Below are 27,192 nucleotides of genomic sequence, written 5' to 3'. Positions count from 1 at the left end.
TAAATGTACTCATTTTTCGAAAGTTCAAACCAGTATGCCCCCTTAAAGAGAGAAAAGTTTATTTCAAATTCGTTCGGGAATTTAAATCTTTCTTGGCAATTTTTAAAACCATTTGTACTTCGCGTCTGGAAATTCACCTTGTCGAATGACAGACAACCGACCTTGCGCTTGTATAGAGCAACTTCCGCGACGAACGTCACTCGCGAGATATTAATCGAAGGGACAATTACAAGAGAGAGAGGGAGGGAGATATATAGATACATCGAAGAGAAAGCTAGGAAACCAATCGCTGACACGTGCCCGTTCGGCGTCACCTATTTGGCCTATTTAGTAACGGGTGAAATGTTAACGTGTTGCGACGTTTCGAAACGTCATACTCCTGTCAATCGAACTCGCCTGATTTCCGCCGGAAAACGAAACGTGATGTGTGTGCTGATAAACCGTACCTTTTTTCCCCCAGTTCTCGCGTTTCTCGGAATCGGAACGCGATGTCGTACACGTTAAAGAGAGAAAAACACGGCGCGAGAATTGCAAAGCTCGTTTAACAGGAAAATCTCATATGCATGATCATATATGTAAACCGAGAGATTTATACGAGATTTTTCTCTCACAGGCCGTCGAAATCACTGTAAAAAAAAAAAAAAAAACGGAGACTACAATATTTAAAATCGCCGTTATTCATCTCTTTTTTATCCTTTACTAAGCAGTATACCAATCTTCTTGCTATTCGTTCTTTTCCATGTATCCATCCCGCCAGCCACGTCCATATTTATTCGCTTCGAAGGCCACTCGATGATACGAATGTGTAAAAAGGATTCCTTGAATTAATCACACTGTCGGCTTCTCGTGAGCGCGAGAATCGCTTTTTTTCATTAAAGCAAGTATAAATAACCGGCACGATGCTGCTAACCGCTGAATATGTAACTCGCAAACGATATCACGCGGGTTAAGTGTGCTCGGTCTTTATTAAGGGAATATGCGAGACAATCGCGAAAAATTCGTCGCAATTATATCTCGCTTAAATAAAACCAAGATTGGCAACGGATGTGACGCTGAATGCTAAAGGGAAAGCGTGGGGTTTGAATATAAAAGAAAATGCTTTATAAAAACGATACTTCTGTTCGTAACTCCTACAACTTGTGAATAATCTAAAATGCAAGGTGGGCCGAAAAAGTTCAGTGAATGGAAAAAATCATGGTAAATTCCGGGTTTACCATCCCAGATTTTATCCAATGGAATAAATTGGCAACTATAAAAATAACTAATATGTAACTAACTAAAATAACTAAGATATATTTATATAACTTATGCAAAAGGATATTTTGTTTTAATTAATAAATCATACTAATCATTATATAGTTTAAAAAAGTCAATATAATAATATAATAATCAATATAATAATAAAATCTCTTTTAATTCAAATATGTGAAAGTTTTAAAACCAAAACTTTTCGAGGAGATATGAATGTTACTAAATTTTATATTAATTTTTAGTTTAATATGACAAATGCGTGTGTAATAATAACAGGATTTATAATGTTTATCAATATAAATATGATTTGCATTTACCATTCAACATCTTCCAACAAAAAACTAATTTATTCGCTACGTCGATACCTAATCCATTATGGTTTTTATATTTTATTTATATTATATTTTATTATTTGGATAAAGTTTAAATTAAAAAATACTCTCTCGATTGACAAAAATAAAGATAAAAAATTTTTCTACTTATTTATTTTAACATTTTTAATAGAAAAGACTAGTTTTTTCCGGAAAATACAGGTTTTTACCACTGGCACGGATTTTATCCCAAAAATGTGAAATTTTGCCAACCTTGTTAAAACGTGCATCACTTGTTATTTTAGTTGAAAAATAAATTAAAAAGTCGTGACGCACGAGCGGGCAGAAATCGTGAGAAATCAAAGTGCAATGTGTTCGAATACGATTGCAACGATCGTCAATGTTATTTGTCGCGTGTATTGGAATCGGTTTAGCGTGTCATTATATGCCGTACAACGGAATATACCGGAAATACGTAGGCGGCTCTATCGGATTGCGTCTTCGCAGCGCGGTAAATTTCCGCATGACTGAAAATGTCCCACGAATGTATAATTTATTTCGTACATTGGGCCAAGCGACCTGCCCCCTCATCCAGATAGACGATTCATTGAAACATACATTATTTATGAAAACGCGATGAAATTTTAATTCAGTGGAAATAATCAAACTTTTGATTATCTTCCCTCGTGTAAATTTTTTGCTACATTTCAGAGTTATTATAAATACAAGTTGATAACGTCAACGTTATTGATGTAAATAAGCGCTGACTTGTCGAGATGAAATCGCGATATTGCTGACAAAATTGTCAGCCAGCACATCCCAGGTATCTATTCAGATAGACTCAAAGGAGAAGGTGATTTAGGATCAAGTGTCCTGAAAAGAGGGCTTAAACATCGTTGAAAGAGCGTGGCTAGAAAAGTTAAAATCCGAGAATATAATATTTCGCTTTTATCGTGGCGGATTTTTCTGCGAATTTTTTTATAATCGATTATTCTATACATATATTAATTATAATCTGCCAAATACTTTTCTCTTTATAGCGTGCTGTCGATACACATACGTGCACACACACTTTTTCGAGACTGCCTACTACGAGTGTGCTCCACTTTTAGGCGAATCGATATGCATAAGCCGCATCGGTGCATATTGCTCGGCGGTTGAGGGTAATACTTGGAATTCTAGGTCGAAAGACGAGCATCTGTTCGACTGCTCGATTGATAACGCGATAACAACCCCCGCGGATGTTAAACCCCTTGTTGCGGTTTATGTGGAGCGTGAAATCGACACGTACCTCATCCCTCGCGAGCGCATGTGTGTATCATCTCGTGTGCATACATCTCGGGAAATTCTCGACTACGAAAAGGCGATTGTCGGAGGAAAATCGAAGCAACCCGAAATTCGAAGGGATATTTCAAAATTCACGGGATTATCCTCAGGTCGGCTGTTGATACACGGAAAAAGTATATCGTTCTCTCTCGCCAATATTTCTCTCCTCTAATAATCGCGATAACGCCCGACCGACTCGCGAGATAAATTCGGGATCTGATCGACGACGGACTACCATCGTCCCGGGGACGAGGTCACGAGATGAGTCAGACTTTCAGCGAAGAGACCGAGATGCCACACCCACCACTTTTATTCTCTCCTCCCTCTCGTATCTCTCTTTCTCCTTTCGCAGACGCAAAAAAGCCACGCGAGTTTGACTACGTCTGTCTTTCGGCTTATTGGCGATATTTCATCCGCGCCATTCGACGCGGCTAATCGCTGTATATCATCTCGCGAGAGAGAAAAACTTCTCCGCGAGATCTCCGTTCGGGGATCTAACGCGGATGAAACGTCATACACGTCGTATGTTAATTCGCGATGCAACCGAGCTGACAGTATCTGGCGGAAGATATGAAGAAAATTTCCAGTTGTGCAAATATTACGCTTTCGTGAATCGAACGACGGTGTCGCGAGCAAAAATTCAATTCGTATCCTTCTGTCGAATTAATGTAACCGCGTGAATTTCACTAAAGGCGCAGAAAGGTCTGCCCTTTGCCGCGCGATTCTCTCCTTCGATCGGTTCGAGGCACACCTGTCGGTTTCACTTTCACTCGTCCCAGAGATCTTCGAGATATTCTCTCACGTGATACTCTTCCGGGATACTCTTACGGCTCTTCTGCTCGGCTACTCGACGACAAAGGTCGCGAATCGACTGATCCGGCGATCTCTGTAATTTTCAATCGCATCTACTTTAATAAGGAGATAATCAAGACGCGTTACGCGGGCATCGAGCGTGAAATATTTCTCGAAAGTTGAATTGACTCGATTCGCTTCGGGAAGAAGAGAGAACGAAATGAGAGATGAAAAAGAAGAGAATTTTGTTTCAACGCAAGATAGTAAAAGAAAATTTCTCGCCGTTTTACTACCTCTCTGCCGTTACGTTCGAGTGGATTTTTGTCGGGCTAGTCGAGACAATAAGAAAAAGGAGAAATAAAGAATAGCCTCGCTACGATCCTTCCGTCCGCGATAAAAAGCGAATTCCCTTCGGCGTGAGACCTTGAGTCTTAAAGCGCCGATTATTCCGAAGGAAATTTTTGCATATTCAGATATCTATAATAAAATATCTTTTCTTACGGAAAAGAAAGTGTCGTTGCTTGTCCTAAAGAGATACTTTTTAAAAAGTGCAAATTTGCATATCATTTTAAATAATTATTTTGTGAATGACAGTCTCCATTCAATCATAGAAATATCGAGATAAATAAAGGCGTACATTTTCGTGGCTCAAACTGCGAAAAAAAATTTAATTCCACCTTTCTAATTCTACCAAGATACAATCGTCGAGTGAGAACAGGATAGAGACGATAGAAAGCCGGGACGAGGAAAGAGCTTTTTTTTTAAAACAACAAAGTAGAATTAGAACTCTCTTGTTTACGCGAACGAGAGTACGTTTCTCTTAAGAACGTTGCTTATTCCATAATAGAACATTTTCATCCGCGGTATGAGATTCGGGCAACGATCCAAGACTCCTTCGCGGTTCATCCTCTCAACATTTCACGTCTAAGATTATTGAAATACATATTAATCGCGTACGATTCTCCCATGTATTATTTCCCTTTCGAAGATTCTTTAAAAATATCCATCTACATGCCAAGAAATATATTCTACTCGCGTTGTTTATCCGCTCGCGTCAACGATGCCGAACACGATTGCAATAATTATCAGATGTTTACGATCTACCGGAGAGTATTTATTTGAACACCCGCCAAGAAAACTGAGATATCGTTAGTCTTCATGAATAATTGAAGACAAATAAATCTCCGCGATGTTGTCCATCCTTTTTATTCCTGGTTTATTGATTATGCGACGAAAAGAACGAAGTGTGCGGGGAAAAATAAAGACGAATATGCTCGTTAATTCTCGAATATTAAAAAATGGGATCTCACGATTATATTTATTAAACTTAAAATTATAAATTGTACTAAAAAATGAAGAAATCAGCGACATTGTCTCTCTCGCCAGTATAAAGAGAATATATTATATTCCAGGGTTAATTGGACCTTGTTATGCAATATGGAACTAGATTAAAATCTATAATTGTCGGCGTTGTGATTTTGAAGAAAAATAAAGTTTTTGAGGAGATTAGATAGCGCGAGGAAGAATATCTTTAAATGAAGATTGCACAAGTGCCGCTGGCCTCATATTGCACACATAACGCGACACAATTCCGATTGCGTTCCGTTATCACCTATAAAATACCGACGCACATCTCCTGTGTGATGGGTGCACAGGCTGCTGTTGCTTTATCGATCGTCAATTCACTGAACTTCTATTTTTAGAAGGACCTTCCTTCGTCGCCGAGCGACAGCGACGCGAAATCCTGGGATTACTACGAAGGGGACAATCCATCAGAGATATCTCGGAATTTCTGGATCTTTTGCATCTCCTCTTTGGGAGATCCTCAGAAATTCCCTATTTTAATAATTCTCCGCGAGAATACTGACGCGTATTTAAAGACTAAAGTCCTCGAATATCTTGATTTCTGAATATCCTTTTGCCTTTTTTTTTTTAAATATTCATTTATTAAATGATGAAAATGATTCCCAAACTCTTCGTGTCACACGAATCTTCTCGGCGAGTAATAGAGACAAACCGCCCGTAATTGAAACTAAATATGACCGAGCCGAAACGATGAGTCTCGGGTTCTCTGTTGCTTAATTTACGAGACAATCGACTTTAACGAGGACAATTTGTAGCCGCGCCAGGAATTGAGGATTAAGTCGCACTTTTAAGAGTGGGTATTGCGATTAGTGCCCAGGGAATCGCGTTACATATTACATATTACACAAAGTACCGTCATGAGTGTTCCCTCGTTTGATAAAACGGCGGAAAAATAGAATCTCGCATCATTATTATCCGCGTAATATCTTTCACCGTGTTACGAGAGACGGCGATTAAATACTCGCTATAGACTTACATGAGATCTGGCCGAAAGTGATGAATCATGGCGCAGAAGGCTAGCCCGTCTCTCCAGGAGGTGGTCATGTTTTGCACGTTTACACCCGGATAACCGTCGGTTATACGCCGGCACCAAAGCTCTAAGGCCTTCGTACCGCGTCTCTCGCCCATCGCGCTCGCAGCTTCCTTTTTCACTCTCTTGCACACGCAAGACTTCCTCAAACAATCTCTCCTTCACTTGGTCGATATCCTTTATATCGTCGACGCCACTCTTCGACGATATTAATTTGACTTCTGAAAAAGAGGAAAATTTCGCCTATTAATTTTATTTAATACGTAATATTATTCATTACATCGACAACATGATATTAGAATGTAAATTAAGTACAAAGTTCCAAGATCTACAACTAATGCTTGACTCGCGACTTAAATAGACGGTAGTATTTTCCCCGTATTATCCCTCGAGAAAATAGTTCGAAATATGTCACGGTTGTCGCGCGCGTGAACAACGTCAAAAGAGAGAGGAAGAGAAAACAGACAAAAAAAAAGGAGGGAAAAAACTGAGAATGTCACCGCAAATCGGCGGCGCTCTCGGGATGATGATGGTCGAGTGTGATCTCGTCGTAACGGGCTGCGCATAGCGCGGCGCTCTCGTATCAAGGGTGGGGGAGGGGAATGAAAGGGCAAACCGTAAATCGCAAACGCCGTTTGCGTTGACTATCTCGATTGACCAGAATGATGTTTTGCGTAACGTGAAAGCGGGAGGCTGAGCGCCAGCAGCCGAGGCAACGCGCCAATATTTCGATAGAGATTCAAGAACAACAATTTTTACATTATACGACAAAAAGAGTCAAAGAGATACAATCATGAAATATTTATCGGCTCGCGACGCTTCTCGCGATTTCGAATCGATCGATTGAACGTTTTTGCGAATAAGGGAACGAATGAGTGGCACGCGCGATCGATTTAGGGAGAGGAAACCCACTCTAATTTTCGCCCTTCTCATAAACTTCCGAATAACGAGAATCGATGAACGAGAAAACGGCAGGTGGCTTCTAAGAAATTCATCCGCGATCATCTCGATGCATAGGTTTATATAAGGGATCTTCTTCTCTCCCGATATAAATACGAAAGTAGATACATCTAACAAGGAGACACCACATACTCTGACCCACCGATCTTGATAAACATTTTTTTATGAATAGTTTTCATCTCCAATGAAGGTCCCTCGTAAAGCCATTCGAGGCGCTTCTCGGAATTTGCAGAGAAAAAATTCATAAAGTTTAACGCAATTATTATTATTGCTATTATAATTATTATTATTTAATTACTGCCATTATTTCTTCGTGAAAAAAAAAACATTTTAATGCAAATTATATTTATTTTTTAAACATTGTAAAAGATTAATATAATTTTTATAAAATAGAAGATGGATATAATATATAAATCATGCCGGATACGAGTAATGTAAAATCCCCGATCTTAAAAAATTAAAATTTTTTTCGATAATACTGTTCTTCGTGAGGCACGTACAGCGAGGATCAAGAAAACCGTTATATTATTTATTATGAAGGTATAAAATCAAATTTTGAAGGGTCTTCCGAAAGAAAGAAAACAGATATAAAAAGAAAGCCAATAGGAAATTTCTGTTCCTAAAATCCGATATCTTTGTTATAACTTGTCACAAATCTGCTATTAGTCGCTCACTGTTCTCGTGGCAAGACGTGTAAAAAAATTGTCACAAATCACTGAAATTGGACTCGACAGTAAGAATATTTATATTGCACGTATATTTGCGTTAAACTTTATAAATTTGTTTTCACATAAATTCCGAGAAGTGCATCGAATGGTTTTGCAAGGAAAGAATGTTTTTTCGAATCGCGGGGATGTTTTTTTTTTTTTTTTTTTTTTGAGCGCGGGAACGAGCGAATAAACGAACACCATTGTGTCTTCGCGCGGCTGCTCGTCTCCTTCGATAATGATCCCTCTTCGAGAAAACGGTAACAACGTTTTCGTTTCAACGAAACGTGGTAAAGCGCGACAGAAATTGATTTAGCGGCAATTAACATCCCAGCAGTATTTTTCTCGTGCCACCTTATCGTTAACGTCAGCCATAAAATCATCCAGGTGAGAACAAAGAGCGAATTATCTACGGGAGTCAGTCTAGGAAAATGAGATGCGAAAACAATTGGCGAAAACAATTGGAGTGAAAGTAAAAAACGCGAAATAAAAAGTGAAAATGGTTATTAAGCGAACGCTAAATAAATCGTAACCGGGATCGATATCAATCGCGAAACACTCGACAGGTAATAATATCTTTGCGCAATTTCACAACGAAATACGTACCGCAATACGTATAGTTTGCGAAAGATGATATCTACTTTATGGTCACAATGTAGCCGGTTGGTATAGAAGAGAAGAGAAATATCGAACGTGCCCGCGAGGCTGGGGCCCAAAGACACGACTCTCGATGTCGAAGAAGGGTTCGGCAGTCACAGCGAGTCATTTCCAAAGACATCGGCTGCCTTTGGCCGCTCGGCAAAAGTGAAGGTGCATCTAATGTGGCCCCTCGGGCGAGTCCCGAGAGAGAAAGAGAGAGAGAGAGAAAGAGGCCTCATGAAAGATTCATGCCGACGAGGAAGACGGCCCGCGGCGCTGCGAGACACTTGCGGTAACCTCCGCCACGGCGAGTTTCACGAGACGATTAGGACGTCCTCGATATTTTTACAGTTAGTCGCGTCGTGTCCTAGAAACGAGAAGCGCGACGACACAACCGCGGGTCACTTCCGACCGCGATTGCAATCCGATGATAACACCCTACGTGCCACGATCGACGGGCACGTAGCGCGAAATCCACGACTGACACGGCTCTAAAAATGGCTCGAATCGAAACGCGCCTCTGACGGAAACACGCGAGATTGACTTTTATATAATAAACGGGCGCTTCTTAATTCGCTCTACTTCTCGGACGTGTTCCCGTACATCGTTATGAGATTAAATCTCTGGAAGAACGAATCCTCGACGTTCCTCGAGTGTTTAACATCGTCGAGCGTTGTCCGCGGTTCTCCGTAAACCGCGCAGCAAAACAGAGAGCTTGGAAAGCTTTCGTTTCAATAGTCACTCCGCCGCATTGCAGTCTTGTGCGTGTATGTGTGACACTTGTCGTCGTCAGCTGACTTGACACGAAAGCGCGCGCGCGCGAAGGCACTCGCGAAACTGGCCTGCGGAAAAAGATGTCAAATGCGCAGACATTGCTTACATACTGATTTACTCTTTCCGAGATTCGTAGACTCTCTCTCTCTACTATCGAATTGTTTAAAAAAAAATTGTTAACGATATTTGAATTTTATTTTATTTATAGAAAGAGTCGCGGTCTAGATAGGACACGTTAAACGTCTGCGTTTATTAGGATCCGGCTTACACGCATGCCTAATTTGTCGAGAAACCAACGCGAAACGCTTAAGCGCAGTTAAGCATGCATGTATTGTGATGTTTATGCATTAATATTTCAACGTGCCCGTGATTAATCCCATGGACGCGGTCCTGTTCCTCGAGAGAAGCGCCAGGGGAGTCGCAGACTATTAGAAGGAATTGCGCGAAGAGAAGACTTTCGACCATCTGCCGCCATCTCCTTGTCGTTAACGTCTATTTACGTTGAATTACACGGCTAGAGAAACTGATATATAAATCTGCTCGATAAAACGCTCTAAAAAAAAAAAAAGAGGCGAATGTTTATCGACAAGTTTTCAACGTGTATGACGTTTGTGTAAAATATATAATAATTTAATTCTCGTTTAACTCCCTGACTTCCACTCACTCTATTTAATGTCGCGAATTTAAAATCCTCTTAATTTCTAAAAAGCTCGGTATCGAGGATCTCTCTCTCTCTCTCTCTCTGTCTCTCTGCGAATGCAGATCCTCAAGATTAAAAATGCACTCTGGCACGGTACTTGACTCACTGATAAACTCGCGTGTCCGTTTCCAGTAATTAAGGATCGCACTTTAACGAGCGCGCGCAATCGCGCCAATCGCAAAAAGTGGCTATCGCTCGAAAATATAGTTACAGAGAGGGAAAGAAAGAAAGAAAGAAAGATGGAGAAGAGCTCCACTTGAAGCCGGCTTTTGCGCGCAATCCGTAATATTTATTACCGTGTTGCGGCGCAAACTGAACGATAGCGGCGTGCAAATGTTACAACGAAATACGCGTCTCATTATCGCGAGAGCGCGACGTGGAAGAAGAAATCTCTCCCTCGTCCCAAGCTTATTTTACTCGCGTATAAAATCCGTGCTACATCCCAAAGTATAGTATTAGCGTCACCATTTAACATATCCATATTATATTAAATTAACACAAAAATTTGTGTGAATCGTTTGGGACATGCGATATATATTAAATTTAAGGCGAATTTTCCAAATGTGTAGAGATCGATATCGGGGAAGAAAAATTGATCGGAGAAACGCGGTTTCTCGCTGGGCGAGTTTCAACGAGTTTTAATAACCAAGGTCGACGTGGTAGATGAAGACCGCGGTTAAACCGCCCTCGTAAAGCTGAATAACGCGCGATCGTTAGATTTAACGATATGAATAACGTACCGTGAACGTAACGTAACGACGTACCGTGCGCGTACCGTAAATCCCGAAGCAACTTTATGACGAGCGTGCTTTTACGAAAGCGTAACGCGCGCCTTCGTCTACCATTTCTCTCTGCGAGACAGGATCGTATCTTTCCCTTCCCCGAATTGTGCAGGAGAGAATGGACCTTGATTCTGTCAAACGTGGCGACACGCATCCTCCATTGTTCGCCGAGATTGCATATACTTTTCTCCTCGTCGTATAAAAGAAAAGATTTTGTACTTTCTCGTGTATGTCTCTCGCGGACCAAAAGATCGAAAGGCTGGAAGGGATTCGTAAAAGAGAGAGAGAGAGAGAGAGACGGTGTAACCTTGCGACTCGGCCAAGGCGTACTCGCCGAAAAGAGCGAAGAGGTTCTCGAAGGGAGGTGAAGGGCCGAAATGATTGCGAGGGGCAATCGGGCACGTCGGTGGGAACGCCGGACTTTACCTTCCAGGAAGGTAATTTCAAGTTAGCGGGTAGGTGGTCACGCGATTGTGCGTCTTACACGTGGTGGAGGAGCCGCGGAGACGCCGGCGGAGCGAGCTCTCAAAGCGTACCGATCCTTCGCGTTGGGGCAGAGTTAAAGACTACCTGTCCGAAAGCGGCGTTGTCGAGAGTCTCCTTGAGTCGGGTTTGGTTCAAGAGCCCCGTCCCTTCCCTCTAAAGATCTATCCCCGTCGGTTCCGATGTTCCGAGTGGTTCCGCGGACCCCCGAGAAATGAGAATGTGTTGTTGTACGATATTATCGCGTAAAAACCGCAAAGTACAATCTGGATACTTGCTCGATTTCTTACTGATCGGCCGAGATTTTTTTTTTACCAAAAAATGAAATAAATCCGACATGTTGAAAATTTCAGCACCGTAACTAATCTAAACTAGGGTTGCACAAGACTAAAGATAAGACAATAAAAAATATTGTATTGGTATTGAAAATTTTCGGAAACTTAAATCTTGTCTTGGTCTTGAGTGTTGTCTCGATTTTATTAACAATTTTTATCTAATACTAAACAATTGTTTAAAATAATATTTAACAATATATAATCTTTATAATAATTTGAGATAATTATTACTATTTATGTCATTCGTTTACTGTGTAGTTAAATAATTGTGAAAAATTTTATATTGTTTATTGTATTGATTGTTTCTAAATTTGTCAATATAATATTTTTATTTATTAAATAAAATTTTTCAGGTCTACATAATATAATGATTTTTTCTCATCTAATTTACACACAAATATACATATTTCAGCTTTTTTTTTTTTTTAAATCATTAATCTTGACAAGACCAATAATCTTGATAATCTTAATCTTGTGGTATTGTCTTGATAACTAATTAAAAAATTTGTCTTGATCTTGACTCGAATTTCGAAACAAGACAATATCAAGACTAGTCTTGATATCTCGTGCAATTCTACTATAAACGCAAAACTTAGAGCGCGCTTCTGACTATTTGGCCGCCGTTTTTGGCCAAAATAATAGTAATATCCAAATTCTAGCTCGAAGATCTTTATTATCGCGGCCTCTTGTCCGTAAAAGGGACGATTTATCAACGGACGCTTTTAGAAGTGGTGACTCACGCGGTTTCACGCAGATACGCAAACCTGTCAGGTCGCTGCGACGGTAAACCGCAGGGAGCCCACCGGGGGCTCCGGGACGCGCCTTTTATCTCTCGTTTTCACCTGGCTCGGCCGGGATTTCCTCGTCCTTTTGCTCGCGCAAACGAGCCTTAGACGGGTTTTTAGCCGGCGTGACTCACCGTTTCTTCCTCTTCATCTCCGCTCCGATGCGCGTCCAACGAGATTCGACCGGTCACACCGTGAAAAAGCCACGATAAAGCGGCACGATAAAGACTGACCCCCCCCCCCGCTCCCCTTCTCTCCCCCTACGAGGGAAGGGGGTGTACTTAACTATGCGTTTCTTTGCACAAGCGCGCTTTTCTTAATCCGAAACCCATTGTAGATATGCGGCGTGTCTTCTCGTTACAAGAAAGATTTCTCGCTTCATTGAAGATCGCGAGTTATTCCCTTCTTCTCCCCCCGGTCTCTCTCTTCTCTCCTCCATTCCTTGAAATAGCGAGACTCGAGTCTTATCCGATACTAAATGTCAAAATAATTGTCTTTATAAAATCTCGCTCGCTCTTTCCAGACGAGCCAATTCGACGCAAGATTTACAAGACAGTTTTTCTGAGAAATCAAATCTGAGAGAACAAATCTGCGCTCCTGTTAAAATATAGCAATCGATCCAGAACATCTTTAGAGATATATTTTGAAAAATTGTGTCAACTTTAGAGGTAATTTAGAGATATATTTTACAACTTTAGAGATATATTTTAAAAAATGATGTCTGTTGAAAAATTGTGTAAGATAAAAAATTGCTACATTTTTCGTCGATCTCTAAATTATGTCGATGTCGAGAAAAGGAAAAAGAGAGATTGTTGCATCTTCCTCGCGGGATTTATCTCGCTAGAAACGCGCGAACGTCCAGATGGATGTCATCTCGCTGGTTTATTTGTCGCGAGACGAGGACGGCGACCTCGTTTGTTCGCAAGTAATCTTTTAGCTATAGAAACGACCGTAATACACTCCTTGGCATAGAGCACACACGTATGAATATGTATGATACATCCTAATGGAACAGAACCGATGCAGCGTCTCTGGTCTCTGCTCGATAAGATTTATTTCTCCGGAAAACCGATTACGCGCGTCGGAGTGGCTGCTAATGGATTTATCGAGGCGAGGGAAATTCTGCCAAAGGAATACACGAGAGAATATACATATATACAATACGAAAAGACGAATAACCCGAGGGATCTGTCTCTACGAACAACGTGAAGAAGCGACGCACTAACGAATAGACGTGGAAAAAAAAAACATGTTAACGACTCGTAAGCGAGAGAAGGAAACGGGCGTCGTAAAAGTGCGCCTATGTAGACAAAAAAAACAAGAAATAAGAACCGGTATATATAGTGGTTTCAAACACACACACACACACACACATATATATATACAAACGCAAGGTCGAGCATCCGAGCGCGTACATACACGAATACACGAAAGCCGAAACAATATTTCGACGGTGCGCCTCGTATCTTTTTTTTTTTTTTTTTTTTCTTTTTTTTTTTTTTTTTTCTTTTTGTTCCTCTTTCCCTCGCGTGCACCTACACGCGCAAGCAACGCACGCACACGAGCGTGAAGAAGCGAGGATACCGTGGGAACGAGTCCCGGCAGAACAGGTAGTAAGACAGCCCCGGCGTCTCTTCCAACCCGTATTCCCCAGCCCCAGAGTGCATCCATGCGTGTGTGCGTGTGAATAGTATCGACTTTCATTGAATTTTACGCATCTTTTTACCGCGCGCGATAATCACGATATTTCAGATTGGAATTTAGGGCTTAGAGAAGGACAGACGCGTGATATGAAATACAGGTGAGACGTGCGAGTTTTTTTCGCAATAATACGACATCGAAAAAACATGTAAACAAACAAAGTATCGTATGTAATCGCAAAGTCGGCAGAAATATCGCCTCATCGACACTCGATGTACTTGGTTACGAAAATGAATAAAATGAGAGCGTCAGGTAAAAGTTTATCGATTGCAAATTTAATTCCAATCCGCGCGAGGCACCTCCTCCTCCGTCCTTCTCGCCGCTCAACGAAAGTTACGCATTCGCGAGGTGATCCGTTACCTTACGTCACCGTACACACAGCCTGCCCGCTCTCTCCGCTCCTTTCTTCCGTCCCTGCTGCCCGTTGTCCACGACCGTGGCCGTTACGCCATTAAGGGGCTCGCACTGTCGGCGTGTTGTCTCCGCCACCAGCTGAAGATGAAATTGACAGCGGCGCGAACCGCGTGCACAGCTTGCTGGCTCGAATCGTCGCGCACGCGTGTCACGAGTGCACTACAAAACAGGCGACGTCCCCTAACCTCAATCTAACCGCTACTGCGCGATCGCGACGCGACAGGAGGATGAAACACGTTCTCTTATCCGTTACTGTATTCGAGCGTACACTGGGTTATCGCACTCTCGGAAGCGGCCGCGTTCGCCCCTTTTCGTTTATCGAGCGCGCGAAAGAACGTTCGGACGAAGATTTACCTTGTACTCGCGACGCGTCTGACATTCGCGTTTACGGCGCGCGCGCGGTGCTGCGACTGAGACGCCGCGCGCGGCGTGCTCGGTTTTACGCCGTCTCGCAGCCGCTGTCCTTGTCGCGCGCACGCGCAACTCGTTCTCTCTCTCTCTCTCTCGCGCGCGCGCCCGCTAGCCGCGACGAGTGCCCTGCCCGTTTGCGAGACGAACGGTAGAATAAGCGCTCTTGCGTCGAGATATACTCGAGACACTCATTTCTTTCGACGCTTGTGGGACTAGTAGTTCTATCAATGTGTTATTAAATAAAAATTATAAAATATAAAATTATATATAGTTATTTAAATTAATTTTTAAATTATATATAATTATATATATAATTATGTATTATATATAAATAAATATAATTGATTGTGAGTGTACTAAACCAAACACATTGTATATATATGAATATAGGCACCAATGTTAATCTATGGATGTTGCATTTAAATACATTCATGTCTTAAAACCGGATTCAGATTAAGCGAGCGTGAGAAAATATTAGTTCTATTAATTTTTAAAAAATTTTTTGTATCATTAATTGTATAACGTCACTGAAATTTGTTGGACATTATTAATTTCGATTTAATCTGAATTCAGTTTCATGGATTTCTCGCCCACATTGAATCGTTGAATTTTTAAATCTCGAAACTTTCCGTGTACAATTTCGATTTCGCGGAATCTTGATTCTCGGGAATATTTCACTATCAGTAAATCGGAAACCTCGGGCATCTGCATGACAATCTATATCTGCCTACCGGTGTCCGATGCACGATGAATACTCGTATTACGCGCGTTATTTTATGCAAAGATACGATGAGTACGTGTATGTGTAATACATACTTATTGCCTACCTTTCTCATATGGATGACGTAATACTTACGATATATGGAGCGAGAGAGAGAGAGACTCTCCGTTTCTTTCCCTTACATAAAAATGACGTTATAGCTTAGCGTTGCGAATTTTTGACCTGCCATTGAAACTTTTTTCAGCTGCTCCGGTCGAATTCCCACATCGGAGATGCTTTTGTGTTCGCATAAACTGGCAGAAACTTGTTGCGACGTCGGCCAGGTGCTGCGAATGTATAGCGCTTTTACACGCGAAAATAGAAAGAACGAGGGGGGTCCTTTACAAAGAATCGCACGAAAAGTTCCGATGAGCGATGAGCAAAAACCAGTTTCGGGGCGAGGATTTATTGTATTTAAATCACTTTCGCCATATCATCGATATACATTTGTAGCGAGCATGCGGGGGAGTCGAGCGTACAGCGAACACTTAATCTGATCCCTGCGATCTTGACCGCAATCATGATCTACCTCGCGTGATACCCGTTATCACGATGTCAAGCGTGGGTCGAACTAATCGTTGTAAAAATCTCTTAATAAGAATTCCGCGTTATCGATCGCGCACACGGACGGGGTCAATTTTAATAGATCCCTCGCGTTCCTTCGCACGAAATGATCGAAATCAGCTGATGCGTTTGACAGCCGCGTTGCTTACACGATCGACGGAAAATTCTCGCGTTATATTCTCGGATTAACAGTGTCGGCTTCGAAATATTATCGCAATAACCTTGCTCGGCTCCGATTCGTTGGCAGAAATCATTTGGTATCCTTCGGAACCATATCATCACGCGCGTGTCACCTTTCGCCTCGCGCGCATAAGGTGTCACGGCCTTCTACGATGCACCTTCGCGAATACGCTTGAAATTCGCACGATGAGCGAATCACGCTGTTAAATCAACCGGAAGACCTTCCATCCAGGTGGGATCGATAAAAGACCCTCTATGCCGCTCTAATTCCCGGCTATCGAGAGTTCTTCTCGGATTCTCGACGATTTCTTGGTTTTTCGCTATCCTCGTAGGAGATAGATAACCTTTGACGCGTGTCGAGGAACGGGCAAGATCGGATTTTCCTAATACGGACAACTTTGACTCTTTTCACAGAAAGAATGATTTTTTATTTCCCGTGATCATGTCTCGCGTGCAACGTGACCGTGATCAGCAACGTGTGTTAAGAGAGAGACTAAATCGAAACGAGGTCAATTAGCTTCTCGGACAGGATAACAAGGTTAACGTGAAACGTCGTTACCCGGAAATCCAGCGTGATTTATTGCACTGGGGAATAGTGTCTTTCGCGACGATAAACCGTGCGTTGTTTGTCACACGCGAGACGGAAGGAAAGCGACCGCGATCGGACACACGATGCGCAAAGTGGTTTTAAAAATTTCTCTACTGCTAAAGTAGAAAAACGACGGCGTATGAAGGGAGGGACACGAGAGATCGCCGCGTTTTCTCGGGAAAATAGGAGGCTCCGTCATGCATCGCGCCCCAGATTTCGACATAATACTTGGCATAGAAATTTTCCCAAGATTTTCCGTTATGCAGATACAGCATAGATTTCGATTAAAATTTAGAATGTTCAAAATTATCCCAAATAAGTATTTCATATTTTATGATATCGATTAGAAATTCGCTTTTTTTCGCAATTTTTTTCGCAAGTTATATTAGGTGAAATTGACATAATTTTATGGAATCGAACAAGAAATTCCATTTTTATACCAGCTATTGAATAAAATCTCAATAAAATAAGAAAAGTAATATTTGTTTACCGCTATATTATACGGCGTATCGACTTTCTCTCGCATTTAAATTTCCGCCACGGACTGGATATAAAGCCTGCAAAGCGCGGCTATTAATCGCAAGATAAAAAATTCTAGTATATATTCTTATTATCTTAAAAAAATCTTATTCTGTCTCTATAAAGAATTCAGAATATTGAAGTGATTTCTTGGCTCTATTTCAATCCGGAGCTTTAACGAAAATTAAATATCGACCAATGCTAATTGCGGACCGTAAATTGCTATCTGGAAAAAAAGTATTTAAAATATTCTACTTAATTTCGATATTGAATAAAACTCCGACAAGAATTTTGAAGAAAAAAAAAAACATGACAGAAAGCAAATTGGATTTGCTTCAGTTTCTCGCTTAGAATCGCTCGTTTCCGCGAAGATCTGAATCTTTATAAAATCTTTTTTAATCAATCCGGATCTTTTCCAATGAGAAATCTAACTAGATTCCATTTAGAGAAATTTGTTTATACAAAATACAATTTGATACTCGGTAAACAAACGACCGCCTATTGTCGGTCGCTTCGAATCAGTATACATGTCCGCGACGCTCGTAATTCGTTGCAATTGCTCAAATATCTCGTCCGTAATTTGTCCGTTTGTCGACGCTTATTATTAGGTTCGTGACCATTTAACCCCGTCGACAACTCGACGTTAATTACGTTCATTTCTGGATGGCTTCGCTGACGAATGCGTTCGTCGTAATCGTAGTTCTCTTCGAAATACATGTCTTATCTTTGATAAATTAACGAGAGAGAAAAAAAAGAACGCATAATATACGATACGTATTATTGGACCGTCCGTTATCGCGGAGTCTTTCGATTTTGTACGACCGGCATAAATCGATTATGTACGATACGTTCATGCTCAGATGTTCTAATTCCTACCTCCCATAGCTATTTCAGACGCTCTAACGATTCTCTGCTCGTTGCTCGGCATGTAGTTTCTGGTGCGCGTACCGTACAAATCTCGTATCAAGACCTATGTAAAATTTAGAGGAATCCAAATCACTCCCCGTGTAATCATCCGTATCAAACTTTCTCTTTTCACTTTTATAAAAAATGTCTAGAGCTGACTAAGTTTCTCGTACAAATAAAAAATTACTCTACTTATTACACTCTTGATAATTAATAAGAATTGCTGTTACACTCTTATATATTAGCTTAGAAAATATTAAGATCGTTCTCATCTCTCTATGATAACATTCGAAAGTGCGCAAGTATATTGAGAACATTAAAAAGTAATCGACGATAAAAGCAATTATCCAAGCAGATAACACGTTTCCAATTGATTATATTCATTAATATCCACAGTCAATCGATACGATTATTTAAATTATCCCGTATATAAGATATCACAAATCGCATCATTTTACAATGATAGATTTTTTTGATCAAACATACTCTTGACTTAAAAATCAATAATCAGTATTCAAATACTTCCTCATCTCTCGCAAATGATTTCTCTTTCCTTTATCTTGACACTTCTCAAAAATAAAATATTCGAAAACATATCATAAATAGAAAGGAATCACTGAGCGAAAGTCGACTCGATTAAATTTGCAAACAAATTGTAATTTGTTCATATGCAGATCGTGCATTCGCATGGAGAAAAGATCATATATTTTTTGTTTATGTTATATGTTCGTACGCGTCAAAAAATATGGTGCTAGATAAATAAAATTAATTCATGTGGAATAATTTACCGAGAGTTCGACGGGGAAATTCTGCTTCTTTATTAATGACTAAGCTTTACTTCTAAAATGCTATGATAATCTAATTTTAAATTCTGCGAAGACTCAAGCTATCAATTTATATTCGAACATCCATTTATACGTCAATTCAATAAATTTCAATCCAACATCGTGGACAACGTTCAAAGTCGTGTATCTCTCTAAAAGTAATTTATTACGAGCACATTTTTGGAGGAAAAAGCAGACAAATGAAAAAATATATACATACAATACTATATCAATTAAGGTTGAGCAAATATCTTCTATTTATAGTTTTAAAGCTTTCACTTGTACCGTTCTATCAATGCACCTGTAATATTCCTCTTTGGAGAAACACGACATTCATGTTCTATTTACATTATTCTGTGTTATCGCACAAGCATCGATTAATTGAAAGCGGATCTCAAGAGAATCCACTTTGTTGGTCTAGTCTATCTTGTATAGTGTCGTTCAATCTCGTTTACTTTTCCTGATCTACAGGTAAATTGAATTTAGCGCGACAACCTTGACCAGGAAGATCAGGGTCAATATTGATCAATTATAATATAGTAGTTTTACTATGTAATCGCATTAAATTTTACGAAAGATCAATTTGATACAACATCGCCATCCAAGAATCGCGATGATCGCACAATCAAGGAATTCAGGACAAACTTCTATAGCCTCTTGCTAGAACATGATACCGCCATCCAATTGTGAGACTCACACAAATTGAGGACTATTTGATGCAAAGAACTTAATCTCTTATTTCAGACGTTTTTAGCTACGCGATTGAGTAGTATTTAAAAATTTACTGACAGTATCTATCACCTTATCATACTTTCATATGCTGCTTATCTTTTCCTCTTTCTCTTACTTTTTTATTTATTTGTATATTTTAATTATGTATATTTGAGATAATTTGCGAGCTGCATAAACCACGCTTAATATGTAACAATAATAACAATAAAACTGATGAAATTTTTTGGGTGGCGGGAGAAACGAGAACATCCGCCTCTTCTTCTTCGCGAAGTTTTTCAAAAACGAGAGAGGCCTTGCGTTCTTTCGGATTCACTCGACAACTTGATGTATTGTTAGCACGTAAGTTCTCAAAGGTCAGAACAGACGAGCAGACACGCTTCGCGGAAACGTCGACAGAATCGATAGTAAAAGGTAGTGCAAGTCTCTGCATCGCGGCCTTCTTGCTCCATCCTAGTTGCAATAAGAGTCAACGTGTATGTTTTTCGCATTGTTATAGTCTTGCAAACGAAAAGTGCATTAATTCCGCGCTGCGGCCCGTATTCTCGTAATGTGCTCCGGATAAAGTTTCATGCGTCCTCTTTTTATATTCCGAATAAACATCTACTTAACCGACTCGGAGATTTTATGGAACCCACCTCGGCTTAAAAAAAAAAATAATAATAATAAAAATAGAAATCACACCGAGTCGTGATTAAATAATAATAATTTGCAAGAGAATATCGCCGAATATTAATTAAATCTCCGCGCGTGAATCATAGACGGTGTAAAACCGGCTTATCGATAGCGACGGTAATAGAATGCACTTTACACGTAAGAAAATAGCGACCACTAAAGACCGAGAAATACGATCGAGCATTGTCGGCGACGCTGATCTGATAAACCTAATCGCGGCGAAACGAAAAGCCACGAATAAATCGGCCTCGAGTGTGCCAGGCTTGCGTAAGACTATAGCACGATAGATAAAGACATGCATTATTCCGGGCCTCCGAGCCTACGAAAGCCTGAGGCGTACACTTTCCTCAACGTCCCGAGATCTCCAGGCTCGATAGAGAATGAGTCGGCTACGGGCGGGACTTGCCATTTTTCACTAGGGATTAAGAGAGCATCGTTCCGTAATCGCGTAATCGGAGGCAAAATTCACGCATAACGCGCGCGGAGATCCAAGTATTTCTCTTTCTTTAATCGATCATGCGTCCGTGCAACGCGTGCGACTATAGCCTGATATAGTTGTCCCGATTCTATCCAGTTCCAGTCGGCGCATAATTTATTAAGGGCCGCCGCCTGGGCAAACGTATCCGAGGAAGTGACCGGCCGACCGGCCCGGCCGGCGAATAGGATCGTTATCGCCGGTCGATCTTTATGCCGGTCGCTCTGAGCCGGGCGAAATGGAGCAAACCGGAGCGTGTATGCGTTAATAACGACAAAAAACGCAACCACGTGCGTCGCTTTCTAATTCGCAGGCGGGGTCTCTCGACGAACGCTAGCGTGTGTCTCTCCCTCGCGCGTTTCATCATCGAAATTTTCGAAATCTTTCTCGAGATTTATTTCGCCTAACCGTTGCCGGAATCAAAATTCTACTCCTATTTTCAACTTCAATTTTCTCACGTTTATATAAATTCTACAAGATTTCGACAGATTTAATTTATGTAGAAATTGTTCCTTACATTTGTACCTCACGAGCGGTAAACGAATGATTTCCCACTGCTAGAGATGTGAAAGAGGAGCTTTTGGCAAAATTATAGATTAAATAATTTCAAAAGAGAGTATTTGCTTAAAATATCAAAGTAGATTCTAGATTTAAATTTTAGATTAAAAGTAGGAGAAGAATTTCTGGTATCGCGACTACGAAACAATACCGGGAGTTTCGAGCGAAAAAAAAAAAAAAGAAAAATAAAACGTATTCCCTTAAGTACGCCATTCATTTGCATATCTAAACTCATTTGTCCTGTTTTCACCTGTACTCGCGATGCTCATCTCTTTTTTATTTTTATGTTTCGCTCTTTCCGTTCCAATTGCTAAGCTCGTCGTCCCGTTCAATGTATGTCCGGTGCGTTCCGGAAGTAAATTCAAAAGGCCATTGTTGCATTTCCGCGTGTCCGTATAACGACGGCTATCTCGACTATCGCGCCTATATAATGCCACGTTATGGTATCATTGTGGTACATTTATTTCCGGGAAAATGATATTGCACCTCTTCAAGCAGATACGATTTAATGACTTAAATTTAATTAGTACCCTGTACATTGCGGGTTACTAACAATAAGTAAAACTTGAGCGCGAAACAATGCATAATGCTATTCGTGTATTTTGCTCACGAAACTGCGGATGCAATTGCATTTCAGAAGCGTTTCTTGCGAGTTGTAAGTTTATGTCGTCAATTATCTCCGCTATTGTCTTTCGCGAAAGAGAGAAAAGAAGGGTGACGACGACGCCATTGTAACAAATGATAATTGCAAAACGAACAAATGAGTTCGTGACAATTAGCGTGTGTACGCTCGGCACCGTAAACGCTTTCACCTTTCATCGAATTCTTGCAATTCATGCTTAATCGAATAAAAGTTCTATTTCGATCGGCAGTGATAATCACGAACACGATATATCGGGAGAGAGCGAGGGCGGTAGAAAAATCAAGCGAACTTGGAAATTTAACACGATTTATAACCGAGAAAATTCCTGAATTCCACTTTTGTATATAAAACAAAAAATAAACCAAAAAAAAATTGCTTTAAATTTTTTATTACTTATATCGCTAAATAAATTTTCGTTGAGCAGAAAAATTCTGCAGGATCAATACGAACAATATAGATAAGGCGTCAATTGCGGTTTTCGTCACATTTTGATTATAATATCTTCCTTCTTAACGCGCGTGATATCGCTATTCTTGGAGCAAGTCGAATCGGAGAAATCTTCCCTCGTCACCGTTCCTATGACGACAAAATGGAAAGGTATGTTCGAGTGCGACGACGAAAGAATCCTTAATCTTCCAACTCCCTCCGAAAGAGCGTATACATCTATACATTGTCGTGAAAAAAAACTCGATCAAAAAAATTGAACTAGAACTAAATATCTTAAAAAAATTGCTCGGTAATAAACATAATAACACAATAATATCACAGATTCAGATCTAGTGACAGTCTATTACTGTTTAGGGATTCCTAAAATTCATAAAAAAGAATTTCCATTACGAGTTATTCTCTCGTCTCCTATATTCTATTGCTAATTTTATTCATAAATATGATTTAATTCCGATAAGTAGTATTTTGTCATGTTTTCTGCAATAATTGTGAAATAAAAAGTTGTAGAAAGAGAGAAAGATAGATTGGTATTGTAAATAGTTATGCTAAATTACATAAAGTTAATCTGAATTTCACATACGGGTCTCGTGTTATCGATCGACAAGCGAAGCCCAACCCGGTGGAAAATTAATTTCCAACGGTTATCGAGATCACGATCGATCGCTCCAGCGGACCGTGCAAGGATTCATTAATTAAGATCTAAATAATCACTCGCGAAGCCGCGCAAGAATCTCGTTGAGGTCGAGCTGGTATGTCAATAGCCACGAATAGACTATTTTCCGACTTCCATCGAGAACGGCGTATGTTCGCGACTTGGTTGCGTCTTAAACAAGATATCGTGGTTTTCTTAAGCCAATTTTGTTTCAGTAAAATTGTGATTAAATGCTTTAATATACAATAGAGTATTCGATAATAACGGGATTTCCATATTAATCGAATTATTTCACGAGATGCGTATTTTCTCTTGTTCTCTCTGCATATCCGGTACTCTCTCGATTTGTTCTCCCTTTCGCCAAACTAAAATGTATTCCAACAAGAGACATCACTGTTAGCCAACATTCTCCTAATCGTTGAAACTGATAATATTCATTGATATAGTACGTATCGCGCAGTTTACATGCTTGAAAACACACAGCTAGAAGTTGTTACGTTACTCGGCTGCATCTCTACCAAGACTTAATCCACCCCTTCCTACACTTGGTCCTACCAAACGCATAGACGGTTATGCATAAAGTTATCTCATCGTTTAAATTATGTATTATATGCGCCGCTATTAAGTTGAGAAAGCTGAAACTCGAAAGTTTAACTCGAAAATGCCGGCCCATTAATAAAGAGGCGATTAATAGCGGCAAGCAACATTTTCTTGTTACAGATATTTTAGCGACCGACCCCGATATAATTAAAACAATACATTCCAAACAACGCGAACGAATCTCTCTGCAGAGACCTCAAACTTTGTCGTGGTTTCACGAGATGAGCGCTGCAAAGAGGATTGCGAATACAAGCGTAACCATCACCGCTTGGCGTGCTTGTAAATAATCCGCAAATGCCGCTCACCGTATAATTATATGCATATTCGTTCGTACGCGATTCGGTAGCACGCAAGCATTTCCGCTCCGACTCGGTCACGCGATTGGAAACCGACCCACTAGGAAATATCTTAACATCAAAGAACATTCCCGCCGAATGAACGTGCGTTCCCTAAATTGCCGCAAATATTGTTCTCGGAAGTGTCAAACGAAAACTTCGACATCTCGAGGCCTCGAATCCTGTTCATCCTCTTTCTACGAATCGATGGAACGAAGAGGATTTTGTCGTTGTAGAGAACAGAGAGAAAAAGAGAGGCGAATATAGGTGTAATAGGTAATTTCAGACTCGCGGCACAGAAAATGGAAACGGTTAAGGCCACTCGCAATGATGTACGTGAACGAAGGGAGGTTGCCAACGAACAATGAGACAGAGAAGAGGAGATGAGACGGAACAGAGGGACGGTCGAACGAGGTGGCCGCTTCATCGCGCCGGGAAATCAAAACACGAAGGACAAGATGACGGGAAAAACAGGGAGCTTCTCTCAGCTTCTCGCGTGCATAACACCCGGCGCATGAATTAAACATACGCTGTTCGCGATCCGGACGACGAGCAAACGCCGGGAAGCGTGGCGTTCCCCTCGCGGCAGGGCGTGAAGGGGGAGGGAATGAAAAGACGACTCGGTGAAATTGGTGTCGAGCGAGGGAAAAGACGCTCGCGCGAGGCGGAAGAGGACAGTTTCGTGCTTATGTATTCGTCGAGGGTCTCGGGCAACCGCTGAACTGTCGTCAAGCTTCCAACGTTTTGACGATACGGCCGGAATATTCAATTAAATTAGATGCATATAAAGAGACTTGTAAACCGCGCGTAGGCGCGGTAACATGTCGTTGTCGCGACATTGACAACGATGTCGATCTACTTGCGATTCGATTTGCATTATCTGCACCTCGGGCAAAGTTCGCGCGGGGCATCTCGCACTAGTATCGACTTCGATACTAGTTTATATTCGACCGTGCAACCGCCCGTGTCTCGAGCCGCCGGGCTCCTGTTCGATGATTGGAAACACAATAGAGAGAGGAGAGAGTTTACGAGGACCATATCGAAACTTGCCTCTAACGATGGAACTCGAAACTCACCCTTGCGAACGACCACCGCGTCCGCGACGACCTCAGCCGTCACCCGCCGTCTACCCCTCCCCACTATCGCTCTTCTACCCCCCGTGCTCGTTCGCCTTCGGCTATCTCCGCCCGCGATCGGCCGCCGCGCAACCCTCTCCAAAGGCGGACAGGGATGACCGGGGTGCGACCAGCGGAGAGGGCGCGGCCGAATGCGGGCAGAGGGGTGGGAAAGAGACGAAGCGAGCGCTTACGACGAGGACGACATATCCCCGTGGTTTTACGACCCGATCATCGATGAGAAGCGAAAAGAGTTTCCGTCGAGAATATATGAGGGGAGACAGAAGAGGACAAACGCGTATTTTCGATCCTCTCTCCCGTCTCTCTCTTTCTCTTACTCCGGGTTCGTTGCTGGCGCTACGTGCGTGAGACACATGAGTGTATGTTTGTACACATCGGAGAGAGCGCCGTGGGGCTCGTACCTCGAAGAAAGGGAGCGCGAGTAGGAGAGACAACCAAGATCCTTTCACACACACACACACACACACACACACACACGCGCGCGCGTATATATAGGGAGATTCCCGTATAAAGACCCGCGTATATATATATACATACATACATACATAGTCAGCACCGGCGGAGGGAGCCGATGCACCACCACCGGGATTCCCCGAACGTCCTCCCCCTCCCATCATCGGCTCGGATCCTTTTCTCGCTCCAGCTCTCCCTCTCGCAATCTTCTCTTTCCCGCGCGCATGTTTTCCCCGCGTACGCTCTGCCCCCCCCCCTCCTACCGCCTCCTCGTTGCCGCTCTAACTCTCTCTCGCGCAAACGCTTTGCTCGCATTCTCCCCACTATTTGACGTCCCCATATCTCTCTCTCTCCCTCATGTCCGTCGTACGTTTCCATCCCTTCCTCTCCCGTCTCTCCCACCCCCGCGGAAATATGCTCGGCGTAGCAGCGACGACGACGACGGCGGTGGCGGCGGCGGTGTTGCTGCTGCTGGTGGTGCGTGCGCGCGCGGTGCTGCCTTAACGGCGTATCGGTGCGGACGGTGGCTTTAGACTCGAAGCTGCGGAAGAAGAGCCGCGAGCTCGGCCGTGTTCCGATGGCCTGATACATATTTGCGGAACGCATTCATGAAGCTCCACTGCCCTGACTCGTCGAGTGAGTAGTACACACAAAGTTTGTGACATTTCGTTGTTGTGCCGCGGTGATCGCCGAACGAAACTGCGTCGAGGGGGTGAACGCGAAGGAAGGGTAAGGGAGGGAGAAAGTTCTCGCGGACGCGCCGCGTATCGGTAACCCCTCGACGTGCAAACCTTCTCTCCCTCACGTTTCCGTTCTCCCTTCCTCTCATCCGCGAGAGAGAGAGAGAGAAAATATTCTCCGACGGTAGCCTACGGCGACGACGACGACGACGACGACGACGAGGACGACAAACGTGTCCGCGTTCCCGAGAACAGACGACCGTCGTGCGACACCACCAGGAACGTCGTACTCCGATCGTCCCTCCTTCGTGGCGACCGTTAAATCGGCGTGGGTCGATCGAGAGCCGGGGAGAGTAGGGGGAGGAAGAGGCGATATTTAGCCGGCGGAGGGAACAGCAGGAGAGAGAAAGAAAGAGAGAGAGAGAGAGAGAGAGAGCGCTTCCACCTCGAGGCCGATTAACAGTTGGCCCGAGGGACGCGAGACGATCGGAGTCGGTTTCTTCGGAGCGGCCGTGGTGAGCCTCGGCCGAGGCGCAATAAATATCGACCACCGGGAATATGGAGGCTTAGCGATGCGAAAAGTGGACCATTCGATCGGGGGCCACGTCATATCTCCTAGCGCATTGTCGTCGCACGCGTCCGTCGTCGAAAAGGCGCGAGATGATGCACCCACGATCGCGACATGTGCACATTCCCGGGGG

At 42.1% G+C, this 27,192-nt stretch overlaps 1 protein-coding gene and 1 long non-coding RNA gene across 10 annotated transcripts in view; one reads left to right on the top strand and one right to left on the bottom strand.

Moving 5' to 3' along the window:
* Positions 1 to 610: 610 nt before the first annotated feature.
* On the bottom strand, positions 611 to 14,778 carry LOC115235836. Its single transcript, XR_003884092.1, has 3 exons — positions 14,302 to 14,778; positions 6,022 to 6,296; positions 611 to 626 (listed from the first exon to the last, which is right to left on the bottom strand). It is a non-coding gene; the product is annotated as an uncharacterized LOC115235836 (long non-coding RNA).
* An 11,482-nt stretch (positions 14,779 to 26,260) lies between these two features.
* Positions 26,261 to 27,192, top strand: part of LOC115235829 (regulator of G-protein signaling 11) — a 19,293-nt gene continuing 18,361 nt past the window's right edge. For all 9 annotated transcript variants that reach the window (XM_029807874.1, XM_029807872.1, XM_029807875.1 and 6 more), the window contains exon 1: positions 26,261 to 26,447. The gene's annotated coding sequence lies outside the window, so the exon portion shown is untranslated. The remainder of the gene's footprint in view (positions 26,448 to 27,192) is intronic.

Source organism: Formica exsecta, unplaced genomic scaffold (genome assembly GCF_003651465.1).
Source record: "Formica exsecta isolate Colony F162 unplaced genomic scaffold, ASM365146v1 scaffold236, whole genome shotgun sequence".
NCBI lineage: Eukaryota > Metazoa > Arthropoda > Insecta > Hymenoptera > Formicidae > Formica > Formica exsecta.
This window is presented reverse-complemented; position numbering and strand designations above follow the sequence as displayed.